The sequence below is a fragment of the Myotis davidii genome, unplaced genomic scaffold (assembly GCF_000327345.1).
Source record: "Myotis davidii unplaced genomic scaffold, ASM32734v1 scaffold313, whole genome shotgun sequence".
NCBI lineage: Eukaryota > Metazoa > Chordata > Mammalia > Chiroptera > Vespertilionidae > Myotis > Myotis davidii.
In genome coordinates this window covers 322055-329393 of record NW_006286275.1, presented here as the reverse complement: position 1 = coordinate 329393, position 7339 = coordinate 322055, and positions in this window count along the sequence as shown.

Sequence of the window (7339 nt, the reverse complement as noted above, 5' to 3'; positions counted from 1 at the left end):
AAAATTTAGTTTTTAATACTGTTAAAAAATTTTTGCTTTAGAAAATGTGGTTCAAGGGCCAAAGAAATGGCTGGGACAAAAAAAAAAAATTAAACTTAGTTTGGTTTAAACTAAGATTAAAAATATGAATTCATAAATAGTAGTCATTTAGAGCTAGTTTATAAAAAAAGTTTCATTATAAATTGTGGGTTAAAAAATTTTTGCTTTAGAAAATGTGGTTCAAAGGCCAAAGAAATGGCTGGGACAAAAAAAAATTAAACTTAGTTTGTTTTAGCACAGATTAAAAATATGAATTCATAAATAGTAGCCATTTAGGGCTAGTTTATAAAAAAATTTTCATTATAAATTGTGGAGTTAATATCTGATAAACAAGCCTAAAATTTGGTGATTAAATCTAAGTAAGTTACCAGTGAGCCTGGATGCATCTCCATTTAGTTGTCTCTTCTGGAGGAATTTAAAAATCACACTCTTGGAAAAATTTGAGATTCAGATTATATTAGGAATAACAGAGATTAGTAGTTTTAGATGTAGTTCTGCTTCTAGACCAATAACATGATATCACCTGGGAATGTGTTAGAAATGCAAATTCTCAGTTCCCACCCAGACTTGCTAAATCAGGAACTCTGGAGGTGGGACTCAGCAATCTATGTCATAACACACTTTTAAGAAATTCTAAAATTTGAGAACCACTATTCTAGGGCCCATGGACTCAGTGTTCTGGTTTACAAGAATTGGTTAAAATATATCCAGTTAGGATTAACCAAAGAAAAGTAAACTACAGTAATTATCAATTTATAGATAGATGCTGAAAGTTTACTTATAAACTACTTATGTTGTTTTTCTATAAGAATATAGTAACGTGTACTAAATTCTCAGGAAACTCACAAAGCCAATTTAACTTCTAAAATTGGAACTATCATGCTAAAAATACAATTTAATGGATATTAGAATGGAATGTCCTGGCAGAAGCAGCTATGGAAAGCTGAAAACTGATACATGGGAGTGGTCAAGGTGATGCCGTTGTAATGAACCCAGTTATTAATAACTGGAAAGGAGCAAGGGAAAGGCCAAATATTATGGGCATGCCATTTGTATAGCTTTGCCACACAGCTGCAATTTAGATGCATGCCCAGTAAAGTCTGGGTGACATAGGGAGGTACTTGTCAATCACTCCTGGGAGTAGGTCATTGGCTGGGGTAGGCATGGCCTCTGCAAGCACGGGAAGATTTACAAAACTCAAATTGCTAAACAAAGGAGTTCTCTTTCTTGCTCACACTGACACCTGTCCTATGGGATTCTTATGCTCCTACTCTCTTGCATTTGCTGTGGGCCATGTGGACCCCACACACAATGGACTAATGGCCTGCAACTAGCCTAATACTAAACAACCCAGATCCACCGTGGAACAGAAACTTTGGACACTAGCTTTGCTTCTAGTTTTACTACATCCCCAACTGCATCTTCTCCGGGACTGGACTAAGGGAAATGGAACTTTGAAACCCAAGGATGTAATTCCATGCAAATAAAAATCACTCCTCCTCCCATGAGAGTCTCAGAAATTTCTTTTTCTCAAGATATCATAAAGATCCAACCTCTAGCACCCAGTGGGGAGGGGGGTCCCCCACTTTCACTGGTGGATACTCCACTTCCACCAATACCAAGGTGTATGAGAAAGGGGCGACTTGCTACTGCAAAAAGGCACTCCACATCCCAATCCTTCGCCCTCCTATCCCCAGGAAAGGATGCAGTTTAGCGGTTGGGCAAGGTCTACAAGAGAGCAGTGACAGAGACTGAGGTCCCCTATCAGGAGAAAAGAGTGAGTGCTCAGTGCAGCCACTGGGCCTCTGATAACTGTGGCAAAGTTGAGAAGAGGATGGCAAACATCCCCAGAGATCTCAAGGCTACTGGTGTCCACCAGAAGCTGACAAAGTTACCAGCAACCCCTGAGGGGAAGGAAAAAGAGGAATGCTTGGAAAGCACCTATCGGTATCTATGGGCGGTTTGTTACTCAGAGGTTTGTAAGCAGAGAAGAATGAAGTCAATCACTCACTCACTACACTTACATGAAATATTCAGCGAGAAGGAGAGCAAGATTACTTTTGATGACAGATTCCCACAAGACTTTGTTTCTGCTCTGCTTACGACCTCCCAGAAAGCATCACAGTGCCATTTGAAGTAAATGAAGGCATGCTTCATGAAGCAGAATCCTAGGAAACTCCAAAAGACAGTTACTAATGGACTCTACCATAAACAATTCTTCATTTCATTTGGAATGTGGCAGAGTTTAGGAAGCTGAAGCAGAAAAGACAAATACTGAAATCATGGGGTTTGAAGTTTAATGGGAGAGTATTTCTACTCCCGAATTACGACATACGGTTCGTGAGCTAAGATTTTTTTTTAAACAAACATATGTCCATATGAACTTTATCTACAATAATTTACCTTGGGGTGTTTATATGTCTATTTCATGTTTCTACCATTTCACAAAATATTTTTAACTCTCTCTTGGAGTTAACTTAAAAACTAAGTTATAAAACAAGGAAACTAATTTTACTGCCTTAAAGTTATACCTTAAAAAAAAAAAACATAAACCGGTTAACTCACCATGACTTTGACTCTAAAAATAAAATCTGCTATTGAAAGAAAATTACTTATCATGAACTTAAAAGATGAGGAAAAACTTCTGTTCCCAAGGAAGTTTCTGGAATTAGAAATAGTATGCAAATATGATTATAGTCTCTGGAGGTGACAACTTTGATAGAGACAGTATTCATCATGGGAAAAAGTTTACATTATGTTTTCATTGATTTCTAACTGAAATTTAACATTCCCTTCAACTATAAATGTAATCAATCAACCTCTGTAGAATTAGCACTGTCTGTAACTTTGATACCTATTAAAATCATAATTTTTTAAAATATTGTGTTGCAATACTTTATAGCAAAATCACTGGTCGCTACTTTTAAGTTATAAGAGTTATTAGACCCATCACCAAATTCTGTTACTGAATGAATAAAGAAGCACATATTACTGTCACAACTTTTTAAAAAATATGTTGATGCCCCAATTTCAATATAAGTGGTTTCCCTTAAGGTGTATATTTTAAATTATGCATGTAACATAAAAATGCTAAAAGGGGACCATCGGCTTCCTCAAACTAACAAAGGATGCATGGCCCAACAAGTATTAGGAATCTCTGCCTTATCTAATGAGTTCATTTAGCATATTTGTTTTTCTTTGTCTAGGGCAGCAAAAAATTGCAGAAAATCATAATAGCTGTAGAAAGGATTCCTTGAGGTTAAAAAATAAATTTTGCATGTAATAAATTTGACATACCAATGCCTTTTCCAGAAACAAAAGAAGCAACATGGTCCCAGCGGCACATTACATAAACTGTCATCTTGAAAATCATTAGCTGGATATACCTACTTTATCTATGTAACCAAAATGTTAACAGAGGCTCTTCGCTTAAAGCAATCTAGTTTAACAAAGTGCCATTATCTAGGATATCAATCGTAGAGAAGGTGGGGAAATCTGACATTATATCAAGCTGGGCTAGTCTCAGCATGATACTAAATACCTGGGGAAAAAATGAAGGCAAAACAACAAAAATGATGAATGAGGCATGGAGACTGACGGAGGTGAGACTGACTGAGGGGAAACGTTGGATTGCTGTGTCTTGGTATAACAGTCAAGCAGTTGTGCACAGACAGCTGGAATGGGCCCTCCCTCAATGCATAACACTACAGAGTCAAAGCAATCATTTGGTGTGTCCCTCCAAAAGGAACAGAGAGGGGGAAAAATGAAACAAAATGAGGAACTATATAGTGGGCACATTGCCACACAGATAAAAAAATGCTTAGCGCCCTAACCGGTTTGGCTCAGTGGATAGAGCGTCAGCCTGCGGACTGAAGGGTCCCAGGTTCGATTCCGGTCAAGGGCATGTACCTTGGTTGCAGGCACATCCCCAGCAGGAGGTGTGCAGGAGGCAGCTGATCGATGTTTCTCTCTCATCGATGTTTCTAACTCTCTATCCCTCTCCTTTCCTCTCTGTAAAAAATCAATAAATATATATTTTTTAAAAATGCTTAGCAAAACAAACAAAAAGGATTGTTGAATGAGCCAACACCTTGAATGCAACCACTCTGCATTTTGCCTGTATTTTTCACAACTTTCCAAAAATTATGTTGATGAAACATGGCACCAAAGAGAAATAAGATATAGTTTAAGCGTACTTTGTAGTTTAGTCTGTTATGCTTGAAATAAAAATACTGCTGATTTGATCTTTTTTTATAAAGAACACTAGGGGCCCCAGGACACGGATTCGTGCACCTTGAAAGGAACTGTGGGTGCCCTAACCGGTTTGGCTCAGTAGACAGAGCATCGGCCTGCGGACCGAAAGGTCCCCGGTTCAATTCCAGTCAAGGGCATGCACCTTGGTTGCGGGCACATCCCCAGTAGGAGGTGTGCAGGAGGCAGCTGATGGATGTTTCTCTCTCATCGATGTTTCTAACTCTCTATCCCTCTCCCTTTCTCTCTGTAAAAAAACAATAAAATATATTTTAAAAAGAAAGGAACTGTGGGCCACGAGGCTGCAGTGGGCACAGGGAGGGGTCTCAGGCCATCCTCCGCGCCTCCACCTGGGCCCTCCCGCTGTGACCCCCGGTCCCCTCTCTGCGGGCGAAGTCAGCAGGTGCGAGCAGCAGCTGCTGCCCCGACCGCCCATCAGGGAGCAGGGGGAGGTGGAGAAGCCTTGAGGAGCGATTGGGGCTGGCAGCCACCACGGCTCACAAATCCTGAACTGCATTGTCTAAAATACAAAGCTCAAGTAAGGAGAAAGTAATGTACCCATAGTCTACCTAGGAAAATATATTTTCCAGAGAGCAACCAATGGTGGAAGGATCAGAACCAATAGCCACAAAACATTTTTTAATATAATAGGAAATATCAGAGGGCATCACTCCTAGTAAGCATAAGTATTAAATCATTAGATTTGTTTCAGTTAATAAATATATAGACTGAGTGGCCAGATTATTATGATCGGCCAGATTATTATGACCACCCCATCAGTACAATGAAGTGAATTAGTTATGCAAATAATAATAATAATAATACCTTGAGAGTATTTGCTTAGGAAGTTTTCAATATTCAGTATTTTTGGAAGTGTCAATGAAGTACTGATGGGGTGGTCATAATAATCGGGCCACTTAGTGTATATTTGTTCTCTTTGGTATCTGTATACATACCGAAGAGAAAGGTTAATTCACTTTATTGGGAAGGAAAGGATAGCATTCACTGAATAATCCTGGAATTATCGCAAGAAGAAACAAACACAGGGTGGGGCAAAAATCAGGCTTACAGTTGTTCATATGCTAATAAATACTAATACAAGAAGGAATTCTGTGTTTCATGTACTCACAACTGAAAACCTGCTTTTATCCCACCCTGTATATTTCCTAGTTCTAATAAATAAATAAATAAAAACAAGCAAATCTAAATTGTGACCTCTGGAGCGCAGACCTAGAGACACAACGAAGATTCTTTGGACACTTGGAACACTGTTGAACATGAAGTGACTTAGACGTGTCCTGTATTAGTCAGGGCAATCAACATTTGCCGGGAAAACAAACACTGAAATCTCTGTAGGTGATGGTTAAAGTGTAATAGTGTCCTAGTCGCTAAGATGCTTTCCCACCTCCAACCCCCTCTTCCACTCTGACTACTCTGGGTGTTGGCATGTTTCTTCATGGTCCCTTCACCTGCCAATGAATAGAACACCTGACCCAGAGGATGTAATCCCAGAGAAAGATGGTGGAGGACAGAAAAATAAACCTGGAAGCAAATTATGGCTGCAAATTCACTAGCTGGAGAATTTATGCCAGTCAACTAATTCTTTAAGCCTCAATTATATCATGAATCAAGTAATAATTATAATATTCCCATTTCATAGAGTTCTTATGAGAGCAAAGCCAAAAACATATTTATAATGCTTAAGATTGCTTCTGATAGAGTGTCCCATTAATTATTTCATTAGACCATATTAACAGTGGCCTTAACTGGACCAATAAGAACTTTTCTTTTGGATGTTTTAAATTTAGGGAAGAATTGTTGTAGCCCACCCTCCCTGTAAATGGCAAGGTTAAAGACATACTAGTAAAATTCAGGAGCCACTGGTGACATGTTTCCATCCACATGACAACCCCAATATGTGATGGGAAAGAAACTGGCAGGAAGAAAGAACTAGGGCTCCGTGCCCAGGGAATAACCTGGCTGCTGGAAATCCCAGCTTCAAATATTCCCGAGGGCCTGTATAGCCCAGTCTCAGGTGAGATCTGGATTGTCAACTCTGGCTTGGATGTGTGAGTCAATAAAATACGGTTTTGGCCTAAACTCTATATAGTTTGATTCCTTTCACTTACACCAGTCCTGTTTATTACAATGAAGATTTGGAGGTCTTACAGCACCCTGGATTTCCCATTTCTACCTACAATGTTCAAGGTATGGCTATGTGCAGGACAGCTTTTAACTTTGTGACTTGAATATTAAAACACAGAATTCATTTCAGGTGATTAGCACTTCAACCTAAGAAAGTCTCAAAATGTTGATTGCCTGTTTAGAAGAAGACAAAAAAATTTAGCCTTAAGAGAAAAAGTGATTAAATATAATTCTAGAAAGTGAATTGGAATAAGCTGGTGATATTAAAAAATGGAAACTTTCATGTCTGTTTCTAAAGAATCTGTTACTTTAAGAATTCTGCAGCAGCTGTTGAAGGTTAATTAAGGTACAATTCTAAGAGAAAGAATTAAAGTGCCAATTTTACATTTCCCCTTTTGTTTCTTTTTCTAAACTATTTTATTGAACTTGCTGGGCATTTAACGTAATGACAACTATTAAACAGTACATCAAAGTCAATTTCTTCCTTTTATCCATTTCAGCATATTTGATTAATTCGGCTACAACTACATACTATGTGCTGGATTAATCTTAGTGTCATGCTAAAGATCAAATGCCAACTCATAAATTTCTAAATAATTTATAAGTTGTTCTCCCATTAATCTCAACCTCCCAGAAGAGACTGCACATTGATAAATAAATGTCTTTGGTAAATTACAGTGTGTTTGCTTTCCACAAGGATACTGGACTTTCATGAAGTTTCCCAAATATTTTCATTTGTTGATGCCGCTGATAAAGGCCAGAAAGCTTATGCAATTAGTTTTGAACACAAATCTCACTGGCCTATAATGTAAATAAAAATAAAAATATTCCTTAACTTCCACATTATTTCTGGATGAGACATCACTTTCTAATTAGTATTAAATTTATTTGTGGTCATGTGTTA